Genomic DNA, 26,116 nt, shown 5'->3' on the forward strand with positions numbered 1-26,116 from the left:
TTGAGATGCAGACACACCAAGGGAGTCAGGTTCTGGTTAGGTATCGTCTACCTTATTCTGTGCCCTTTTCAGAAGCGTTGCAGCAGCAAGGAAATTGCCCAGCCTAATATGGAAGAAGGATCATGCTATCCAAATCCTCAACACCACGAAACTATTCAAATGAAGGATAACGCTATCCAAATCCTCGACACCACGAAACTATTCAAATCTACACAATGGAAAGATCTATAGACACGGGAACCAAACAAATTTCACACACTAGGCTATATTAATCTAATCAAACTTATTCTCACAGCTATTAAATCTCACACACTATCTTAATTTATTTACAAAGCAATCACATTCAAAGCACTTTCACTTCTTCCTGGCCCTCCGGTGAAGGATTCAAAGCACTCTCACATCTTCCTAACTCTCCGGTGAAAGAGTTAAAGCCAGTACTAGCTCTGATACCCTCTTAGAGAGAGTAAATATAAATATGTTAAGCTATGCACAGTTTTACATCTTACAATATGTAAGCTTTGGAGGAGATTACAAGATTCCACAATTCACTACAGGGGCCGAAGAAGAAGAAAAAATAAATAAATAAATCAAGCACTGTACATACACATAGCTTGCCAAAACCTGAAAGTCAAAGACCAGACCATATTACTGATTCGCCATTACTCGGCTGAATCAAATTTCTGTAAACCATTATTTACCAGAGATCCACCCAAAATCAGAACTGTACAACATGCACACAAAGATTACTACATTGAAAAAACAAATGTATTCATCTTGGATATCCTGTAATATAAGAATTCTTTTTCTTTAATATCCTCTAAGAAATAGAATACAAGGATATCAGTGTTCACAGTTCAAATGTACCTCTATGTTTAATAAATGGTATCAGTGAACTGGGATTATATGAATAGTTGGTAAGAATGATTATTAACGGTTTCTAGTTTTGAGAAAAACACTGTTAAATAAATATAATTATGAACTAGCTAGCATCAACAATCTCTCTTGCCTTCAACATTCCTGTGGAGAAAGAAACTGATTTCTTTCAAAAATAACAAAGAAACTGAGTTCTAGACAATTGTAGTTCTTATGCTTAATACTTGTTTTTATCTCTCAACGTCTGTCCAACAACCATCGCACAAGAATCTTGCCAACAGTAATTCTTATGCTTAATACTTGTTTTTATCTCTAGTTTAGATGGTGGACATTATTACGTATAGCACGAGAAAATCCATCAGCGTTCAACATTTTGGTAACGTTTCATTTAACATCAGCCATCGCATACTCCTTTAAGAGAATTATGAAATAAAGTCGTGACATGGATATTGTACAGATTTGCAACATTAAAATAATGGTAATAAGGGAAGACTTTCATAAGGCTTTAGGACATGCCCCGGAGGGAATGGCTAAATATGTTTTAGACGTACATGATAATATAGTTAAACATAATCCCTTGCATTCTTTCAAAGGTAAGTGTCATGACATGTAAGAATTTTGACAACACTAAACTGATTTCTTTCAAAAATAACAAGGAAACTGATTTCTTTCCAAAGTAAGTATCATGACATGTAAGAATCTTGATAACACTCAGTGGCGGGATACTCAAACTCAGAGACTTGCTCATATAACACTCAGAATTGCAGCTATCAAGACACATTTGAGAAATGTATACGACTTGAAACAGAACGCTTAAATTTTCTTAAGAAAACCAATATAAATCATTTAACATATTGTAACGTTTGATATATTATGAAAAAAGAGAAGAAAAATAATCTAAAATGATCAGACAGCAGAGTACCTTCAGTTGCAAGAGATATTCCCAATATTCAGAAATGTGAACCGCTCATCCTTGCTTCCGCTCGCCAAAATCTTTGCACTGTGGAGAGTAGAACCCAAATCGATCAAAGCGATGGAACGAATAGAACCGCAATTTAGAGCACTGCACGACTGTGGGCACCGGCGACAGGGAGAAACCGTCAAACACACGAAAACGACTGAACAAACTTACTGTTTGATCACATCACATAGCGACCCACCTTTTACATCACATAGCGACTCACCTTTTATACTGTTTGATCACATCACGTAGCCACCGACCTTTTATTGACTGGTAAATGTTAATTTAAGACAAGTGGGGATTTTTTTGGGCTCAGTGTGATGACAAAGACCGTTCTTATGGATCTAGTACATGTTAATTTAAGACCAGTGATTATTTTGGACTCCGTCTCCCCCTCCACCCCCGCAGGGCCACCCCCGGGCCGCCCCGCCCCGCTCGACCAGTGGGGGTCGATTCTCGGAATCGACCCGCTGCCGGTCGGGCGGGGCGGGGCGGCCCGGGGGTGGCGCTGTGAGGGTGCAGCACCACCCCGGGCCGCCCCGCCCCGCCCACCCCGCCCGACCGGCGGCGGGTCGATTCCGGGAATCGACCCATGCTAAATGGTGGGGTAAGGGCTCAATGCATTTATAAAAACCTCTCGCATGGCTTGATCAATCACTCATATCGATCAATTCGTCGAGCCCTCATATCGATGAATCTGTATTTATATCCGTAAAGATCAATATAAAAGGAATTGTATATAATATACATAAATTTATGTTTTTAATTATGGTATTAAATTAGATTTAACATTTTGTAATATTTACAGTTATTTCTTTCTCACATCTAATTATAAAATCAACTTCACATATTAATCCATAATTAGAATTAATTTAATAACAGATATATTTACGTTAATATAGTAATAACCAGACAAATCAAATTAATTTAGGTATAATATTATTTAAAATTTAACTAATCTTAATATTAACATTTCTCCTGGGACTATATTTAGCTTTCAAATATTAATAAATATAGTATATTAGAAATTTTTATATTATTATTATATAGGTAGTATTAGTGTTGTATTTGAAATTTTTATATTATTATTATATAGTATATTATAATGTTGTATAATATTAATATAATATAGTATATTAGAAATTTTTATATTATTATTATATAGGTAGTATTTAGTGTTGTATTAGATCTATTTATAAATAGTATTAAGATAATTACGTAGGTATAATATAGGATATTTATCTGAATAGTGATTGGTATCTAGTAAAGTATTAGGGTAGTATTAACATTTATGTAACATAATATTGTATAAGATTGACAATTAGTGTGCCTTAACTTAATATCCTATAGAATAATAGGATTAGTGGGGGGGGGTAGGTAGGGTAGGGTAGGGTAGGGTTGGGGTAGTAGGGTATTGTAGGGGGATTGGGGGGGGTGTAGGGTGGGTTGGGTAGGGGTGGTAGTGATGGGGGGGGTTAGGGTAGGGTGCGGTTTTAGAATATATTATAAAAATTTAAAAAAAAAATTAGTTGTTTAGTAAATATTATATACTTTAACTATTAGAATAATTAATATAGAAGTTGTTGTTTACAATTTGAATTTCAATGATTGATTTCATAAAAAAATTTAGTTTATGTTTTTCAATGAATTGTAGAATAAAATAATAAAGGTAAATAAATCTAACAAACTTTTGGAGGGAAATATTTTCGCGAAAATTTTTGGAGGAATTACTTCGCGAAAATTTTTGAGGAATAATTTTGGAGGGAATATTTCATTCTTTAAGCTCTATAATATTCTTAGGAGACTCTATTTGTATCATTCAACATCTTCTATTTGAAAGGGATGGATTGTTCTGATGGTGAAGTTTCGGTTTATACACCATCAACATCTTCATCGCGTAACAACTCTATTCATATTGATGAATATAGTGGGAATTCTTCCACTATGAATAGAAAGTAAATTCTTCCACTTAGTCCCGATTCTAAGGACTATGAAAACAACGGTGATGAAGAGCATGATGATGAAGTTCAAAAGAATGGAGTGTCACGATGTCCACTTAGTCCTAATTCTGAGGACTACGAGAGTAGCAGTTTTGAAGAGCGTGATGGTCAAGTTCAAAAGAATGGAGGGTCACGGTGTCCACTCAGTCCTAATTCTGAAGACTATGAGAGCAGCAGTTTTGATGTGCATGATGGCGAATTTCAAAATAATGGAGTGTCACAGTGTCCACTTAGTCCTAATTCTAAGGACTATGAGAGCAGCGGTGATGAAGCGCGGGATGATGATTTTCAAAAGAATGGAGTGTCAAAGTGTCCAGTTAGTCCTGATTCTAAGGACTATGAGAGCAGCAGTGATGAAGCGCGGGATGATGATTTTCAAAAGATTGGAGTGTCAAAGTGTCCAGTTAGTCCTGATTCCAAGGACTATGAGAGCAGCAGTGATGAAGCGGGATGATGATTTTCAAAAGATTGGAGTATCACAATGTCCTCTTAGTCCTGATTCTAAGGACTATGAGAGCAGCAGTGATGAAGCACGGGATGATGATTTTCAAAAGATTGGAGTATCACAATGTCCTCTTAGTCCTGATTCTAAGGACTATGAGAGCAGCAGTGATGAAGCGCGGGATGATGATGTTCAAAAGATTGGAGTATCACAATCTCCTCTTAGTCCTGATTCTAAGGACTATGAGAGCAGCATTGATGAAGCGCGGGATGATGATTTTCAAAAGATTGGAGTATCAAAATCTCCTCTTAGTCCTAATTCTAAGGACTATGAGAGCAGCAGTGATGAAGAACAGGATGAGAGCAGCAGTGATGATCCAATGATGGAGATGTTGCCAAGAAATATTGTATCGAGGAGTAGGAGCAAACCTTTTCGTATCAATGCAAACTATTCTAGTTATACAAGGGGTAGAGCAGAATATCTGATGAGAAGAAGTTCTATCAGCGCTCTCATTTCAAGTGAATGTTGCCAAAAAAATTGCTTGAAACGTATGGATTTCACATTTGCATTAGAAAGCAAGAAGAGATATTTGTCAATGAATAAAAGCATGCAAAACTCATATTTAGTTGGCTGCATGCAATCTACATTGTCAGGTTATGATTATCATATTAGGAATTTATTATTGTGTAGAAAAGCTTTCAAAATGTTTCATTCAATTGGAAATTTTCGTCTATCGAGAATTCAAGAAAATTTGGAAAAGGATCCCACATTTTATTCAGAAGTACGTTATAAAAGACAGTTTGGGCCATTATCAAATACTGCAATGTCATGGATGAAAGATTTCTTTTCAAAGCATGGAGAGTGTATGCCAAATAAGAGACAATACATATTCCAGATAATTTTTCAAGATGAGAAATCTACAACTTATACAAAGAATATGCAGAAAGTGCTGAGGGACAGGGCCAATTTATTACATATCAATATTCTGTGAAGATATGGAAGAAAGAATTCAATAATGTTCGTATTCCTAAGAAGACAAGGATGGGGATTTGCAGTACATGTGCTTCTCTTAAATAAAAAAGGGACAAATGTGAAGGCTCAGAAAGAGGTAAGTGTTCATAACTTTTACTTTCAAAATTGTATAGTCATCAACTATGAAAACATATTTCTTAATGAATTTCTTTTATGTTGTGTAGATTTAATTGTCAAATAACTTCAGGAGCATCGCGAACAACAAACAAATGAAAGGAAGAATTTGTACAAGCATCGAAAGAAGTGTTATGATAATCCAAATAAATATTTGGGTTTGATAATTGATGGTATGGACCAGAAGAAAACACTTTTACCACATTTTGTTCGCACACCCAAAAATCTACAAGAGGAAAATTTTATTCAATTTCACTTGGTCGGTTGTATGGTCTTCAATGGGAAAATGTTGCCAAGGGTGTACTTCACAGCTCCAAATATTCATAATGATGAAAATCTGACCATAACCATAATTCATGATGTGATTTCTCATTGGTCTGGTAATCTTCCTGAAGTTTTGTATCTACAATTGGACAACACTTGCCGTGAAAACAAAAATCAGGTTGTTTTTGGGTATCTGAACATGCTTGTTGAATTCAGAATTTTTCAAAAGGTAAAGGTTGGTTTCCTTCTTGTTGGGCACACTCATGACCATATTGATGAGATGTTGAGTCGTTTTTCAGTCACATTGAGGAGGAAGGAAGTTGGGAGCTTCCCATCACTAATTGAATGTATTAAGAAATCATACATGCCAGAGCCTGCTTTTGAAGTGTTGGAGAAACTGTTGACATGTGAAGGTTTATTCTAGGATCATATGGTGAGAGGAAATGCATTGAACAACTTAATGATATTAGCTTCCAACATCAATTTTGTATAAAAAAAAATTGATGGGAAAACACTAATATGGGGCAAGAAGTTTTCAACTACTACAGAATGGGCACCGTCATCAGGTTTGAAATTTTTGAAGTTCATTCCAGATCGTCCAATATTTGCATCAAAAATATTGTTATTATAATCAGTTGGTGAAGTTCAGAATGCACGCAGACAGAATAGACATATAAATTATTCTGATTGCCTAGAAGAAATTAAAAAATGTATTAGATATACATATGAGTACTTTGACATCGCTGATTCAGTTTGGTGGGAGTCATTTTTCAATAATCAAAGTGATATCATTTCAACAACAACCAATGAAGATATACCTTTGAAAAATCCATTTATTTGGCCACAAAATGTGTCGAATGAACAAGAGGAAGTAAACATTGTTGAACAGCAACAAACTCAAGGTATTATTAATTCTTCACACGCAATGGAAAGAGAGATGTATATTGGTTCCAGAAGATCTCGTGCACAACGTGAAGCCATGGAAGATCTTTATAGGGGTTCAGTACATGATATTAAGGAGGGTTGCATGATTGCAGTGCTAGCAGATGGAGATCCCAAAGGCTATCCATTTTGCGTTGCTAAAGTTATAAAGGTCTTTACAGAAAATGAGGATGTTACAAGTGTTGAAGTACATTGGTATGCCACAAATACACACCCATTCAATGGTGTGTATAAGCCAGAGATGGTAGTTGACAAAAAAATGGTGGAAAAAGAAAAAGAAAGGGTACAAATATAAATCGTCGCCGCACAGACATATTACAATTGGAGGATGTTGACATACTTGTTTATGACTTCAATTTAACAAAGAGAGGAACTCTTCGCTTCAAGACGATAGAGATTCTGAAAAGGTTGTTACCAGAAGGAATAGTGTTGACATGGGAGTCTGCTGAAACCAGTCGTAGATCTAGAAGACTTTTGAAACCTGGAATGTTGGGCATGCATGTGGACTCAGATGGGGCACTAGTTGATGAAAGAGAAGAACATGGAACATCTTCATCAGCATCCAGTCACTCATCTGAAGATGTGAATTGTGATGGTGCGCAAGAAAATATGAGTGATTTTGAATAATTGTTTAAGACAGATTATATAACTGATGTCTGCATCATATCTTCAAATAAAATTAATGTTTTCCATATGTTGTTAAATGAGAAGTTATGAAGCATTTTTATGTTGTTGGATTATGTCTTAAGTATGATAAATTTTATTGTTTAAATATCTACAATGTAATATCAAATTAGAGATATAATCTCTGTTTTATTCAGTATACAAATAAAGACTTTTGATTTCATTGACTGATATACTTTGTTCATAATGTCATGGTTTTTTATTTTATAGTTGAAAAAATTCCAATTTCTTTTGTATCTACCATGGTGTGGTTGAAAACATGTTAAATTTATACTTATGAAAGAAAAATGATATTCTACCAGAAACATTAATGTGTTTTTTCCTTAAAAATTAACTTTGTTTGAGACATAAAAAATTGGTTTTATTAGCATTTTTTTAAAAGTTTGAAAATTGACCCTAAAAAAAAATGTTATTCCAGTAGCATCAATTTTGTTTTGAAGCTATATTTTGCACGAAAATTTCGTAGTAAATTTCGTAGTCACCGCCATTTTTAAAACACGTTCAAAATTGGCACCTAAAAAAAAACATCGTTCCAGTATACACACTTTTCGTTTTTAGCACTGTTTTTGATGTTTTTTTGGGGTTTTTGGGCCAGAGTTCCCGTTTTGAGTTTATAGTTCCCGTTTCAAAGTTTACATTGTCGAGAGAGAGAGATCCATTTCAGCGCAATAGAGAAGAGACTCATATCTGCGCAGTAGAGAGAGAGATGTGATGAGATGAGTGAGTCTAAATAAAGAAAAATCCTTTTATATTTATACACAACGTTGGTGGGTGAATAGATGCGACTGTTGGGCTTCTGAGCCTACATGAGTTGTAAGTCGGCTTGATAATAATTCCATAATCAAAATAAATTCATATCTCCATAAATACTTATCGGAATTGGATGATCTTTATATCAATCCTACACCTCTCGACGAGAGGAATCTAATAAAAATATTATTAACCATGAATAAGATGACCCACATGAAGTTTTGCCCTGGTTTCCAATTTTAACAAAAAATAAGTCTTCACATAGAATAATAAAAGAGATTTCTAGTAAAATTCAAAAATTTAAAATGTTTTTGAATCTTTGCATATTTATTAAATTTTATTTGTATTCGTATTTTATTATTTTACTTTTTATTTAAATTTCAAATTTCAATCATAGTATGTAAATTAATTGCAGAAATATTTGCAATGGCACCTACAAAGTCAAGAGCAGAAGCATGAAAATTATGTTTTAAATATATGATTTTTTTTAGAGAACACAAGTATTGGACATTATAGTCATACTTTCAAATTTTAAAAATTGTAAATTATGCATCCCTTTTTGTATTTGCAAATTGCAAATTACTATGGTGTATGTTTACATTTCACTAATGTCATTGATAATTAGATGCCTTAGTATGATTAAGTTATTTGCAATGTTTACATTTAATTAATGTCATTTGCAACTTACTATGGTGTATGTTTACATTTCACTAATGTCATTAATAATTAGATGCCTTAGTATGATTAAGTTATTTGCAATGTTTACATGTTTACATTTCACTAATGTCATTGATAATTAGATGCCTTGGTATGATTAAGTTATTTGCAATGTATACTAATGTCATTGATAATTAAATGCTATAATATGATAAGTTATCTGCAATGGCACCTCCAAAGTCTAGCAGAAGCATCGAAATTATGTTTTTTGATTTATGCATCCCTTTTTGTATTTGCAAATTGAAAATTACTATGGTGTAGGTTTACATTTAACTAATGCCATTGATAATTAGATGCTATAGTATGATTTAGTTATTCGTGTATGCTTACCAATCAAAATTCTTACTCATATATATTTTTAAAATTATGCATCCCCTATAGTATGATTTAGTTATTCATGTATGCTTACCAATCAAATTCTTACTCATATAGCAGTTTTTTAGTTATTTTATGTCATATATATTTTTAAAATTATGCATCCCCCATGGTATGATTTAGTTATTCATGTATGCTTACCAATCAAATTCTTACTCATATAGTAGTTTTTTAATTATTTTATGTCATATATATTTTTAAAATTATGCATCCCTTATAGTATGATTGTATGATTGAGTTATTCATGTATGCTTACCAATCAAAATTCTTACTCATATAGATTTATTGATTGATTTCAATTTTTTTATTATTTTATGTCGTGCATATTTTTATAATTATGCATCATTTTTTTATTTGCAAATTGCAAATTACTATGGTGTATGTTTACATTTAACTAATGTCATTGATAATTAGATGCTATAGTATGATTAAGTTATTCATGTATGCTTACCAATCAAAATTCTTACTCGTATAGATTTATTGATTGATTTCAATTTTTTTTAATCAATTTTTTTATTATTTTATGTCATATATATTTTTAAAATTATGCATCCTTTTAGTATTTGCAATTTATTGATTGATTTCTTTTTTTAATCAATTTTTTTATTATTTTATGTCATATATTTTTAAAATTATGCATCTTTTTTGTATTTGCAAATTGCAAATTACTATGATGTACTTTTACATTTAACTAATGTTATTGATAATTAGATGTTATAGTATGATTAAGTTATTCATGTATGCTTACTAATCAAAATTCTTACTAGTATAACTTTATTGATTGATTTCAATTTTTTTATTATTTTATACATATTTATGTTATGTTAATAATATTATGTGATATACAGATATATATATATAGAAAAATATGTACAGTACCTAAAGTCAACCTCGTGCTAAAATTCGAATTCGAATCGAACCTAATCGTTGCAGTACTCAAATTCGAATTCGAATCGAACCTAATCGTTGCAGTACTCGAATTCGAACCGTGTGACACACTGTATGTGCCTGGACCTAATCCGCTGACCTGAAATTTAGTCGTGTGTATGAGTTCGAACATGCTTTTGCAAGCCTTTTATGTGATAAATAGAACATGGTAAAGAGGTAATAATGACCGTAACGTGGTAAGAATTATTGGAAATGTCATAGTAGGCTAGAGTATGAAATAGTGGTGTTAACCGTAGTAGGGAAGAGTAATATTGATAGATCTGTAGCGACTAAAAATATAATGATGAATTTGGAACTAGTGCACTGATCCTGTGCACTGAGAGAAATAGTAAGGATATTGGTAATCTGAATAAACAACAGAAGTTACCGTTTGGTAGGAAACTGGGTGGCTCTGCTTATAAATTCAAAAATAAACCAGAAAATGCATAACCTAGTTCCAAGATGGGACACATATGTGATGCAACGCGAAACAGAATAACGTCATGTGCAAGAAACGAATTTAGTCGTAAAATGGTGAACCCAGGAAAGAAATGGGCAAAACCTCGGCAAACTGTAGTATTTCTAGTAGAATTTAAGTAGCTGCCTTGTCCTCCAAAACCCTGAAGAAACTTCCGGGCTTGATCAGGAGTGGCGCTCACGTACGGAAACCCTGACAAGAATTTAATTCATTAAATTCACGAGATAAAGCGAGCACTAATAAGCGGATAATAAAAGAGCAGGTAAGCTCTGTACATAAGCCTGTAAACCCTATCCTCTTCTTTAACTTATAAACCCAGTAGCAGTAAAGTAAATAACCTACAAACAGTGAACTCATTGTCATAAGAGAAACAATTTCTGTTGCTTAACGGAGCATAAGAATCTTACAGCAGAAGAATAAAGATAATCTACACTGAGAAATTCAAAACAGAAGCACAGTTGCAGAATCAAGAGAAGTTTTCTGTTGCTTAACGGAGCATAAGAATCTTACAGCAGAAGAATAAAGATAATCTACACTGAGAAATTCAAAACAGAAGCACAGTTGCAGAATCAAGAGAAGTTTGTACATGTCGAAATAAGTAACAGAACATGCAAATCTGAAAGTAAATTCCGAAATAATCTTTCATAGAAGAGAAATCAAGGTAACAGTTATGACCTTAAGAACCCATAGTTAAACGACAGTATATCTGTGAATATAACAATAAGTGACCACGGCTCCCATACAAATATTCTTAGAAAACCAGATAACATACACAGAATATCGATAAGGGCCTCCACCCAAGAAGAGGCTTAAAAAAAAACATAGTATAGCGTAACCTGCGAGTTTACAATGGCCGTGGCCACTTAACCTGTTCATTTGGAAAGGAAACCACAATACATAATAATCTACTGGCGAGAAATTGCAAGGCTCTCGGCCAAAAATTAACATTGCAACAGCAATACAGTCCAGAGAGCAGGTGAGCTCTGCGGTAAACATAAAATGGCGTAACCTGATGGCAGGTCCACAAGGTAGTCCTGGAGGTGCGACCCCAGTAGGTGCCTTCCCTCTGAGAAACAGTATGCAACATGGCCAAACTTAAAATGGAGTGGAGCTCAAAGAACTTATGGACCCCTCAAATATCCCTTCGCAAAACACGTCGGACCCAGGCTTAACCGGAGGGCTTATGCGCATCGGTAGCTGCTGAGTTGAACCAACACGGCATAAGTAGAAGGGTGGGACACTGGGATTCTTGAGCTCTAAGCCACCATCGCTGTAACAGAAAGCAAGCAATAATTAGTAAATAGGAAAAAATAAAAACCTGGTACTGAATAAGAGCAGTAAACCAACAGAAAAAACTAACTCAGGTCTGCTGTAGGAAGAATCTCGGCGACTTACCTTTCATGGCGACCACCCAGAAATTCGTGGCTAACCCTGTGGCAGAATTTCCATCTTACATGAGGAAACGAACCGTAGAATGTGGAGATGAGCTCGAAGGAGAAACAGAGCGCGAACAGGCGCCAAAAAGCTTAGGGACCAAATGAACCTCTATCCAGCAACCGAGAATGATTAATACCGCCGTTGAGACTGTAGCCCTTGGATCAGGGAAACGAGCTCCCCACCGTCGATGGGGGTAGTAATCTCGAGGCCTCCAGCTGAGGGAGGACGGCCTGCGTGTGCCACGCAACCATGGCAGAGCCATAGGATCATCAAATACCAAATAGAATGAACCCGAATGAAACACGCAATGGATATAGTTAATTCACCATACAGGACAGAACTTGAAATTAATGACTGCGCTCTGTGCATAGCGCTAAGTGTACCGTTAAGCCGGGTTAATATGAGGCCCAGAAAACATTATTAATATTCATAAAATATTAGTGGATTAAAAAAAAAAGTACTGTCATTACTGTCCTTAAACCGTGTAAATATCGATACGGAGGAATAAACCCTAAAATTACCAAGTTGCCGTGTTTTGAGGTCCCGCCAGTGTTTTTATGATTTTTTTTGTATTTTGGAAATGTTAAAAAAAAAAAAGGAACATGACAAGGAACCTTAGTGGAGGCAGGGACAGACGGGCCACCGCTAACAGGTTTCCAAAAGTAGGGCGACCGGTTAATTCAGGGGGAAGACCCATCGCTGGAGGAGAGAACGAACGGGACCAACCCTAGAAACCGGCATGTCAGCAAAAGAAAACGCAGAGTCCCCGGGAAGCTCATGGACAGGAAGCTCAAAGCCATGAGATGGGCCGGATGAGTTGGACGAAATTCCGTGAAATTCCACCTAGAAGTTCAAAATATTAAAGGAGCCAGCGCATGAGCTAGACATGTCAGAAGATCCACCGGAGAAATAAAAGATAGCTTTACTGGATAATTGGTGGGATCATATATACTAATTTATAATGAATATTAATATTAAGATTATTAATGGGTGGGATCATATATAAAGATTAAGATTATTTTAGATTTATTTTTATTCAGATTTAGATTAATTTTCTTGAAATATAAATCTCAGATTTGATTTCAATAAATAAAAATTAAAAGGATCTTAATAAAATCAACTAATTAAAAATCACACTCTAAATTTACATTTTAAATGTTATCAATATGATATTATTTTTTATTTAAATATTAATTTAAAATAATATTTTTTGAAAATAAAAGACCTTAATAAAATCAACTAATTAAAATCACACTCTAAATTTACATTTTAAATGTTATCAATACGATATTATTTTTTATTTAAATATTAATTTAAAATAATATTTTTTGAAATTATGAAAAGCTTTTAAAGTAAATGTTTTTAATTATTATTTTTAAAAATAATTATTTTATCAATATTTTTTCCAAAAAATATTTGGAAAAATGAACTAGAAGGGACAATATTCGAGAGCTCAATTGTAGGGCTAAACTAGTATAGCTTAATCCAAGAGTGTTGACGAGAATTGACTAGATGACATACTATAAGACCACTCACGAAATTAATAAAGCCTAAACCCAAGAGTATTGAAAAAAATTAACATGATAACTTACCATAAAACCAAATAACTTAACCCTTAAGACTAATTTTATTTTATTAATATTAAAATAACTTTATTTTACTTGTATGATTTTATTTTAAGTTTATTATCAATAAAAATGTTATTAACATTTTTCCAAATCATCACTCATGACTATCCTCACCCCAAATCTATTTTTATAACTAAATTGAATTGGTTTTAAAATAAAAAGTTAATTTATTGATATTAAAATCTCTCAAAATCCTCATTCTCCATTGTTATTGAGTCAAGAGACTCTTTATAGCCAATATAGTGTAGATCTCACATAAACATGTAAACTTAAATGTAAATGTAAATGTAAACGTAAACTTAAACATAAATGTAAATGTAAACATTTAACATAATTAAGGGTGGAATTAAAACAACATAGATCCATTTTTATTGTGGATCTACAAAGCGCCCACATGGATCACATATCCTCATATACAAACTAGCATAAAGTGAAAAATATTTGATCTTTTGGGTAAATCGAAAGTAAAAATAGATCTATCCTAATTATGAATTCCACTCTTAAAACAAAGTGTGCATAAAACATACAGTTAACTTTTACTAGAGAAACACAATTTGAATAATTCATTATCCTTATGGTTCATCATATTCAAAAATTTAATAGTTATTTTTATTTAAACAATATTTTAAAATAATAAAAATAATACACCTTTTCATTTATGAAACATTTTCTAAATTCGTTAGTCTCCATCGCTGTCACTATTATCACCCAGCAAACATATTTTTGTAAGTAAATTGAATTGAGTTTAAGGTAGGGTTTTACGCATTTCAAAATCCTCATTCTCCGTTAATATCACCATCACTCTTGTGCTACGCGAAGATCAACATCCTGAACAAATATTGCCGGAGGTGAAGCAGAAGCACAAGAAACTGGTGCGGGGAATGGTGGATCGTAGCAGTCGTAACCTCTGGTACACCCGTATTTGGAAGTGGTACTGGCAATGATGAACAGATCCGGTGCAATCTGCGCGCCAGGGTCTAGAATTGGCACACTCAATGATGAAAAGCAGCCCCCTTAGCTGCAGTAACAGGGTTCAGTTGGCCCAGATAATGACGGAATCTTCCTAGAGAAGCTTACGAACAACGATCCGGAGTTGTGGCTCTCAATAATCGAGAGCGGTATGTAGAGTTATTTAAGTTGGCTGATGTGAGGCATCCCTTGATTTGTTCATCCCTCAGATCAGCCAAATTAGCTAAATTAAATAACTGGGCATACCCCTCTCCATTATTGAGAGCCACAACTCCGGATCGTTGTTGTGCCAAGATTGCATCATTGCTGCACCAACTTCAACCCTGTTGTTGCACTTAGGGCCGGCCCCTGTTCATCATTGAGTGTGCCAATTAAAAATCCGAGTGCCGCATATTACTTCAGGATCTGTTCATCATTGTCCATACCCATTCCAAATACTGTTGCACCAGATTGTGAATGTTGCCCTCCACAATCCAATGCACTAGTTTCTTGTGCTTTGCTTCACCTCCTCAATATTTGTTTCAATCTTGTTTCACTCTGTTCATCTTCTTCATAAATTGGTAAATTCATATGTGTCACTCTTGTATCATAACTATACCGAACGCATCTTTCCATTATTTCTTTCCATTTAGGACTCAGCCAGAGCACCTATTCCTTGTTAATCATTCCTAACCAAGGTATTACTTTCTTCCCTCGTGCAAACTCCAATTATACAAGTCCTACATAAATATTTACAAGATGTATATTACTACTTAAAAATGGAAACCAACCCATAAAAATTTCTCATATACAACATTCAAGTTGTGTTTGTCTAATAAAAGCTAACCCTAAAGAATATAAACTATAAAATATTATAGTTGTGTTGGTCTAGTAAAAGCTAACTGTAAAGAATATTAATGGTTTCATGTAGACTATTTCGGAGAAATTGAGGATATAATCTAAATAAACACGGTTTATAAAACATTTAAACTCCACACAATCTAGATCTAGCAACTCAGCACAAGAGTGGTGTTGATAGATCCATCTTTACTCCTCCCCACAGGGATCAAATATTTTTTTGAGTCTATGCTAGTTTGCATATCACGATATTTGATCCTTGAGGGCGTTAGTAGATCTATAGTAAACATGGATCTATGCTGGTTTAATCCCCCTTAAATAGGCTACATTCTGCTTGAATACCATGGGTCAATACCATTGGTTCTCAATAGCATGGGTCAATACCATTTGTCATCTTTATTTTTTTTTTATTAATATTAGGGTTAATAATGCTTTTGTGCATGGTTTTAATAATAATTTGGTGGGGATGGTAGTGGAAATAAAGTCTCACTGAATTGGAGATTCTTGGGTTCGAATCTTGTGTTACCCTCCCCCAATAGCGGGGTGAATAATGGACATGTAAATCATAGAGTCCTACCAAGCTTACAAAAAAAAAATTGGCCCATGGTATTTGGCCCATAGGCTTCACCTAAATAAAACCTAAAACCTCATTTTTTAGTGTTCATAAATATAAAGTGAATTATGGATTAAATATAAAAGAATGTTTTATTTATTTACCATACTTATGGTTTATTTATATTTTTATTAATTTACCATATCTCTTTTTATAAATATGTATTTGCACCATGGTATTTACACCATGGTATTAAAATGGTATTTGGCCTATATTCACCTAAATAAAAACTCTTTTTTAGCCGCTTTTTTGAGTCTTAGGTTTATAGACTAAATATAAAAAGAGATTTAATTTATTTACCATACTTCTATTTTATTTATATTATATTTTTATTTATTTACCATACTTTTGGAGTAAGTATCAAAAGAGGTTTTATATATTTATCATATTTTCACTTTATTTATATTTTTATTTATTTAACATACTTATTTTTTTAGTGTTCATAAACCTCTTTATATTTTCAATTTATATTGTGTTTATACATAATAATAATTAGATTGATTTCTAAATAGGTCGACATTAGATTAAAAATGTTAAATGTTAAACATTACATGTTAAAAGTTTACATTTATATTTACATTTACATTTACACTTTTATGTGAGATCTATCCCATATTAATCTCTTTATGACAAACGCCCTAATTAAGCATAGTTGTTTCCCATACCTAACTTCAAATGATGTTTTTTTTGGGTCACACATATGAAAGCTTCCTTCTCCTTTGATTAAATTTGTGTATTTTCTCTTCAAAACAATTTAAGACCCTTCCCATTCTTCTTGGAAAATGGAGATTTCCTTTGCTTCTAGGTCTTAAATTATACTTGACTCGTTCCAAGGTGTTGGAGTCCTATGTACCCTTTTCATCTAAACTACCATGCTTAAGAGGGTTGGAAATGGAACCTTTTTGGTCCTTGTCCAACACTCAAACCCTATGTTATTCTAGGTATAGGTATGAGGGTTGGTGGGTTGAGATTTTTTTAAATGAGATAGATTACCTAGAAAATAAATTAAGAATTTTAATCATCTGACCACATCCCTATTTACGGTTTCCAAAAAAAAAAAAAAACTCCTATATTAATAGAGTGAGATTAACAAGTCTTACCGAAAATTCCCTTGTTATCTTATTTTCATTAATTGCATCAAGGTTTGGGTCATAGACTTATCTAATGGGTTCGAAACATTTTATAACATAGTTCTTATTTGAAGACAATCTAAATTAATTTGAACCCATAAATCCTCTTTTCTACTCATGATCTCATGATATTGACTATTTTGGCTCCCATAGCTCTCGATCTCTTGGATTCTTCCTTGAAGCCTAAATATTTTGCATACTTAAGTGATTACATAATGTATTAAGGTTCCCATATTAGTGGCAATGTACAAACCTACATGGAATCTACTCTCAGTACAGAGTGATGCAAAAGAGATCAAATCCCCTTCTAATAGCAATCAATTCTTTTAGATCTTTGCTCACTTCCAACCCTACGAGGATTTGTGCCATGTCAGAGTATGTGGACCCTATGAAAGTTAAATTTACTACACAAAAGGCATGTAGACTATTATCAATTTTTTTTAGCACCTAAAAATCAATAGTAGCATTGGGATACAAACCCATACTAAGAGAATTTCCTCGCTTTCCAAATTGGCATTGAATTTAATATACCATATATTCAAGAACAGGGATTGATATCCACACTTTCATGCCATGTCATAGTAAGTGGGCCCTACTAAAGTTAAATATACTACATAAAAGGCATGTACAACATTACTAGGTTTTTTAGCACCTCTTCCAACCAAAATCAATAGTAGTATTGGTATACAAACCGAGACTAGGAGAATCTACCCACTGTCCAACTTGACATTGAATTTAATATGACATTTATTCATGAATAGGGATTGAGATCCCCACTTTCACTATTAGTGCAAGATAGTTTAGATACCTTAGTGATAATTTCAAACACTCAAACCAAAAATCCTTTTACTAGAATTAAGATGTTTGCATATTTCCACAAATGATTTGAAGTTTTTCCAAGTCTAATTATTCAATTCCTCCAAGATAGTTTAGATACCTTAGTGGTAATTTCAAACACTCAAAGCAAAAATCCTTTTATTAGAATTAAGCTGTTTGCATATTTCCACAAATGATTTGAAGTTTTTCTAAGTCTAATTATTCAATTCCTCCATACTCGTTGTCTTCCTTGGAAAACATCCTACCAATACTATTGTATTATCTCCATAACGTTCTTAAGCTTTATTTTACCACCCAAGTTCAAGATGTTGATATATCATGTATGGTTCACATAGTGTGTCTCTTTGTATTTATAGATCCCTTCTAATACTCTTTCCCTATAACCACCAAATTTGAGGTTGGGCCACCACTGAAAATGTTCAAAACCAATATATTGGCAACAAAACTACAACCAAAGAAACTATCATACTAACCTATATCATAGTTTCAAAGGAAATACTCATTATAGAACGCATCGGTTATGGATTAATATCTTGAGTGTGGTAAAATAATGTCTTGTTTGACCAAATTTTCGTGGTTAATGGATATAAAAAATCAAGGTCATTACTCATAGAAAATCACATTGTAATTATGATCATCGAATGGACATATCACCTTTTAACTTAACTATTTTCATATATTGATACCTTGCTAGTTCACTTAGAATCTCCATGGTAGCATCCTCATGGGGTTGAGGGGAGAGGCTGATTCTACAACCAAGTATGAGGGGATGTGTAAGTTTGTTAATGAGGGGATGTCTCTCACTTCGTTCCCCTAAAAAGAAAAGTTAATAATTATGTTCTAAATAGAAAAATAATGTAGGCTATAATAAAAAAATTAATATGTTGTAAGGTAATTTGAAGTAAAAAATGTGTGTCTAAGATGTTTAAATCTTTTGATTTGATTATTGATAAACTATTTTAATAAGAATTAATATTGACTTATAACTAAAAATAAGTTAATAATAAAAAATCATTTTAATTTGCCTCATAAAATGTATAGATGTACATGTTGTGTAAAATATTTTAGTGTGAATTGCATATATATTATATATCATTTTAAAAAATGATGTATATATCATGAAAATATATGTTTTTATGGTGAAAAGGCGTATTTGCTCTCATATATATTCTATTTAGCATTCAAAAATACAATTTAAACAATAAAAAATAACACATTGTATTTTACATTGTAAATAAGTTTGAAGGTGAAGAAATTTCATCTCTCTTGGCTCATGTTAGATCTATAATTAAGATGGATCTATGCTGGTTTAGATCCTAAATAATGAAGCCTATCAATATCCCACACAAAATCCCATAGACCAAACGTAGGTTAGACCTAATCCTTTGATGATGTGTAAATTGTTGGGCGGTGAGATGTTGGATAGCTCTTGAGATCTATAAAAATTAATTGAAAATAAAACTATGAATAGTTAGTTATTTGACCTTTAGACTAGTTCATGCTACATAAAACTTAAAAAAAAAAAATATAATACAAAATTAATAATTATAGCTCCCCAAATCTATAAAAATTAATTGAAATTAAAACTATGAATAGTTAGTTCTTTGACCTTTAGACTAGTTCATGCTACATAAAACTTAAAAAAAAACTTATAATACAAAATTACCTTTAGACTAGTTCATGCTACACAAAACTTGGAAAAAACTTATAATACAAAATTAATAATTATATTTATCATTATGAGTAATAAAATTAATAACTATAATTAACTATAATTGTAAATATAATTAACATGCATCTTAATAAAATCAACCAATTATACTCAGACTCAAAACTTACCTCTGAAATGTTATCAATAAAACATTATTTTTTATTTAAATAATAATTTAAAATAATTTTTTTTGAAATTATAAAAAATATATTTGTTTTTAGTTTTTTAAAATAAATTATTTTGTTAATATTTTTTTCGAAGAAAATTGACAAATCAACCTATTTATTAATATTTTTCCAAAAAATTTGTACAAATCACAACCTATAAAACTCATAAAACCTAAACCCAAAAATTGGAGAAAATTAACAACATACTTTAGTATCAAGAATTAACTTGAGCCTCAAAACTAGTTTTATTTTATCAATATTAAAATAATTTTATTTTACTAATATTATTTTATTATCACTAAAATCTTTTCACAAACATTTTCGAAATCCTCGTTCTCCATAGCTATTGAATTGAGTTTTAGGTAGGGTTTTATTATTTTAATATTAAAATCCCTTGATTACCCTTTTCAAAATCCCCCTTCTCCACCCCCATTCTTGGTTAAGAGTCATCGACAGGGCTAGGTGCTGTCGCTGTGAAATATGGAAGGACGCAAATTTTATGGTGGTGGCATGCCTTGTCAGGTGTGATAAGAGGATTTGTTCCTGAATATGAAATATCTGACTATCGTCAATTATAAACAATATTTACGCCGTAAGGCATTTCCGTGTGAAATGAACTCCCCCAAATGCCTTTCTGTCCTAATCGTAGCCGTTAGATCTTTTGTTGGACGATTGAACAAAAATCATCCATCTGATTTAATAAAAATGCTTTAAAACCTTATAAAAGTTTCACTTTCCACTTGACATCTGTGCGCCCAACGTCCGGGAGAGTTCTTGGAGTTTATTGTTGTTTCCATTTACGGTTTCGGGGAGTTTATAGTTGTTTCAGTTTACGGGCTCCAATTTCTGTTTGTATAGTCGAATCAGCATTGGCAATGGCATCCTCTGTATCCTCATGCCCCCCAAAACCCTTCTGAAACTGAAATCAGGATAGAAATTGAAAGTCCGCCTCCTCATTCTCACAATCTTCGTCCTGCAGTTTCAGCAATTGATGCCTCGTCCTCCGCCGCTGCAACGACAACCTTCACCTCATGTAATTCCCACAGTAATCGCAACTTCTACTGTGATGTATTTATCAATCACAGAGGGTCGAATGTTAAGAAAACCTTGTCTAGCTTAGAGATATGGGAAGAGAAATTGCGGAGGCTTCAGGATTGGCCCGTCGTATTTGGCGTTGGACAGAGAACATTAATGATCTGTTGGAGCATTTCTCATAGGTAAGTGCCCACATCAATCAAATCTTTATAAATTGTTTGATATAAATGTCTGTAAATTTTCTTATCCTTGTATTTCACCAATAAATAGGCAACCATGGAAGTGCGTGGAATTAGGGCAGTTGGTGTTCATATCCCAGATAGCGATGACAAGAGATCTCAAATATCATGCTACAAAAGCTGGAGTCACCAGCTGCTTCAGCACTGCGTGAAGAAGCTTTGCCACCATACAGCTACGAAGAAGTTGCAACTTCTTGATAGTAAAGGTGATCTGGTGGAGCGATTTTTGAGGAGGGTGCGATTACCAAACCTTATATGGCTTCGCTGGAATAAATGCCCCTGGTTTTCTCTGCCTTCTTGGATACCTATGAAGAACCTTAGGGTTTTAGAAGTGCGGGGGAAGAAATTGTAATCTTCCACGGCCTTACATTAATCCATCACCTACTAATCAATACATAATCCATCCTTTGTTGTACCCAAAACATGTTGCCCTAATTCCCAATTGTACATGTAAAGTTGCTTGCTTTGGATCCCCAACAGCTTTCCTTCCCCATTTCATCGGCTATCTTCTATAGCAGAGGGCTCTGTTTTAGCATAAATAATACTTAAAGCTCGTTTGAAACAGATAATCTTTGTGACATCTGAAACAATGACTGGGTTATAGAGGTAAGTTGAAAGGATTCGTCTTTTTTCAAATGAAATATCGGTGTTTTTCTGAATATATAACATATGTGTGAGAGAGAGATTCAATGCAATTGTTCCTTCGGATCAGGGGAATGGAATGTGAGGGTTTTGATGTTTTTCATGTTATCTGTGTATTTTCGGTCTGTATGAATGAAATTTTAAGGAACAGTAGGAATTTGTTGTTCAATAGTGCCATGTTTTTATTGATGTGGATAATTTATGTGCTTCTTGATTAAAAGAAATCAAGGTTTTATGGCTTGGAAAAGGATGCGATCAGAGCGGTATATTGATTGGATGAGATCAGTGAATAGTTTGTATTTCTAACATTAATTCTCTTGTTGGGGGAAGTTATGGCTTTTCTGAGGATGATTGTTCCTTGTTCATCAACAGAAGAAGACATTTTGGTTTGTTAGGGAAAGGAATTCATGTCAGTTATGTATTTTTCAGTGTGTATGAACGAAATTTTAAGGAATAGTAGGAATTTGTTGTTCAATAGTGCCATGTTTTTATTGATGTGCATAATTTATGTGCTTCTTGATTAAAAGAAATCAAGGTTTTATGGCTTGGAAAAGGATGTGATCAGAGTGGTATATTGATTGGATGAGATCAGTGAATAGTTTGTATTTCTAACAGTAATTCTCTTGTTGGGGGCAGTTATGGGTTTTCTGAGGATGATTGTTCCTTGTTCATCAACAGAAGAAGACATTTTGGTTTGTTAGGGAAAGGAATTATGTGAATTTAGTATTGTTGTTGGGTTTTTTTGAAATGCTGATTTCCTGATCAGGGAGGGTTGTGTTTATTAAATAAAATCTAAGAATAAAAGCAAAGGACAAAAGTATGCTCCCTTGAGGAGGGAATTGCATGGATATAAGATTCTTGCTGGATTTTCTTTTGCAAGGTTCGTTGTCGGAGAGGGTGTTCACTAAGTATTTTATTTATTGTTCATTAAATATATCATAGTATTTATTTATTCCTTAAAAGCCTTGTTTGAATTGCTCAGGGTAAATTGGGGAAAAAACGCCCAGGTCGTTTGAGTACTCTTGAGTTAATATTCTCATGTTGTGTTGTATTTTTTCTGGTGAGTTTTTTCTAGGCAAAGTAAAGTGTGGCATTGATCTGTTAATTTTTTTGAAAATTCTAATAATCTGAGTTCTTTTCAAATGTATCCAACCCCTGGGGTCAAAGTTTCAATTTTTAGCCAGTCATACTAACCAACACCAAGACGGACCGACAAAAAAATTCAGGTCAGACCTTGACCACAATTAACTTGCTGGTTATTCAACTCATAGGGAAATGGACACACTCATCGCGTTAAATACAAATGCCAAAATAAAATCTCTCCCTTCGAGTGATTTCTTTTGCAAAGGTTTCTTCCTTTTGATTGTTATGTGTGAGCAGTTTCCTTCTATCCCAGTGCAGCAAGTTCTCCCTTCTGAATCTGGGAGTAATGCAATTGTTGTAGCTAGCTTGTAACATTCGAATTGGGATTTTTTTATCTAAGAAGCTGCCAGTAACTCGTGAGGGGTTAAGTATTCCGCCAAAGTTTCCCAAGACTTGCACCTGAATCCAACCTCAAACACAAATACAAGGTATCCAAGGAGGAAAGACGTTGCCATGGACACTTGAAACCTGGTGGGGCATAATGACACCTTACTTTTACCAACCAGGCAAGCCTTTGATGACTTGTGTTGCCGAGTTTTTGCTCAACTGTTTCTGAGTTTTCGCCAAGTCCAAGTCCAACTCTTACGCTCTAGACAAGCCTCTGTTGACCTGTTGCCAAATATTTGCTAAAATTTTGAGTTTCCACGAAGTCCAAGGCCAACCCTTACACTCTTTTTTTTTAGGGGGGAGGGGGAGAGGAAGGGGGATCTGATAGTTATACTGCTGAAGGGGATTCAGTTGTCATCCATTCAAAGACTACAAGTTGCCATAATTACATGAAAATATCATTCCCCTTACCTTATTCTATTCATACATCTAGCTTTTCACAGCCATTTCTTAAGTGAATCTAGTGAGTTGTTGTTGAATAACTATGGATTTTAGAATGGAGAATTCATGAATCTTAGTTACCCCTTATTTGGGAAAATCTTTAGGAATTCTGGTAATCTCTGTCACCACAGGAAGTGGGGAGTTGATATCTGGTTAGGCACTCTAAATAGATTTGAAATGCTCACGACTGCCCTTCAGTAGAGTTGTGACAAGAAATAGCTGTAAAATGGCCTTGTATCTTAATCTGGACCTCCTTTACCTCATAAAAACATGAATAAATGATCTGGATTTAAACAGGAACGCAATAGATTACAGAGATAACCATAAATACAGAGATGTGATAACCATAAAAACAAAGATGCGGTGGAAATAATACTTCATTTCATTAATGGAGAATACTGAAATATGCTTACAAATAGAAATAACTCAGCTAGGGCGATGGTAGCTTATCTCTGAGAAGAGATGTGTCGGCTACATGCCTCTGAATTGTTTCGAACTGTCTTTACAATGAGGCTTGAAGGCCTATTTATTATTGAGAAATAATGGAAAACCCTTAACATTCCAAAACCTAACCCTAGAAGATGAAACGCCAAACTATGGGCCCCGTTTGGGTAAATTGGTACATCAACTTCCCGGGGTCGTAACTTTGGCATATGATCTCCGTTTGATGTGCATGATAGCCTGTTGGAAAGATCTCTCCGAGGAATACGACGAAAAAGACGATTTTTTATCTAAAAAATTGTGGAGGTAGATTTCCCAAAAAACATCATTTAGGGCTTCTTCTGTTTGAACTTTTGCTCGATTTTGACAGCGTATCAGTATGCTGTGCCGAGTGAGGAGATGTTCAAAAACTCCATCTCTTCCTGGATGTATCTGTGTAGGAAGCCACGGTATTTGAGTACCAGATGTAGCTCAGATTCTTTGATACCCAACTGTGCGCGAAGGGTATGAAAAATATTTGTGAACTTTGGTACATCTTGGTCTCGTCCCTGCCGCAATGTGGTCCATTTGATGTATTTGTCCTCATAGCTTTTGACAGGGTAGTACTGCTCCTTGATGGCATCCTGGAAGTCATTCCAAGTGGGGGCAGCTCAAAACAGTGAGCCTGTACCTTCATCCTTCTGCTCCCAGTATGTTTCCCACTAGTCCTTGACGTGGGGGGCTACTTTGAGAAGAGCGAAAACAATCTTTTCCCGACTTGAAAATTCATGAACAGAAAAATACCCATCTAGAAGATTTAACCATTTATCTACGGCATCTACGTCTATTTGACCCTCGAAGATGGGGATTTCAAAATTAACTTGTACCTTAAACGGTGTGGCGTTTCCAGAGTAGCTGTTGGAAGCCGATGCGTTGCCTCTAGGTAGCCACTGAAGGATCTGTGCAAAGCTATCCATCATCGCATTCCTTTGCCGCTTGAGGGCTTCTTCGAGCAAGATTCTGATAGGATCTCTTGCCCCCTTGTCTTTCTTCACATCCGCCATGGGAGGTCGTCGAGATTTACGAGGCTGGTCTTGCAAAGGTTCGACCAATTCAAGCCCTAACTCCTTATATCACGACCTCGTTGGGGACATGCAAAGAAAAACAGAGAAAAAGCAGACCGCTCTGATACCACTAATCCAGATTTAAACAGGAACACAATAGATTACAGAGATAACCATAAAAACAGAGATGCAGTGGAAATAATACTTCATTTCATTAATGGAGAATACTAAAATATGCTTACAAATAGAAATAACCTAGCTAGGGCGATGGTAGCTTATCTCTGAGAAGAGATGTGCCAGCTACATGCCTCTGAACTGTTTCAAACTGTCTTTACAATGAGGCTCGAAGGCCTATTTATTATTGAGAAACAATGGAAATCCCTTAACATTCCAAAACCTAACCCTAGAAGATGAAACGCCAAACTATGGGCCCCGTTTGGGTAAATTGGTACATCAACCTCCCGGGGTCGTAACTTTGGCATACGATCTCTGTTTGACGCGCATGATAGCCCGTTGGAAAGATCTCTCCAAGGACTACGACGGAAAAGATGATTTTTTATCAAAAAAATTGTGGAGGTATATTTCCCAAAAAAACATCGTTTAGGGTCTCAAAACGGCTTCGGAAATTTAGGACCCGAAAAACTACAAAAAATAGTAAACTGCGCTATAATTAAAGAAGCTGAAAAACTGAAAGAGACAGTTGTGGGGGTCCAAATGGGATAGGTGGGTGGCCACCAACATCCACCTGGATCAATAAAGGAATTGTATGATGTAAGGTTCTTGCAGGAATTTTTTTATTCGCTGAATGGAATAGATCATGTTTAAAGATATGAAGCGAAAAAAAAAAGGAAAAATCT

Source organism: Pinus tabuliformis, chromosome 4_2 (assembly GCF_031772625.1).
Source record: "Pinus tabuliformis cultivar Carrire ecotype Pingquan chromosome 4_2, CPIR1, whole genome shotgun sequence".
NCBI lineage: Eukaryota > Viridiplantae > Streptophyta > Pinopsida > Pinales > Pinaceae > Pinus > Pinus tabuliformis.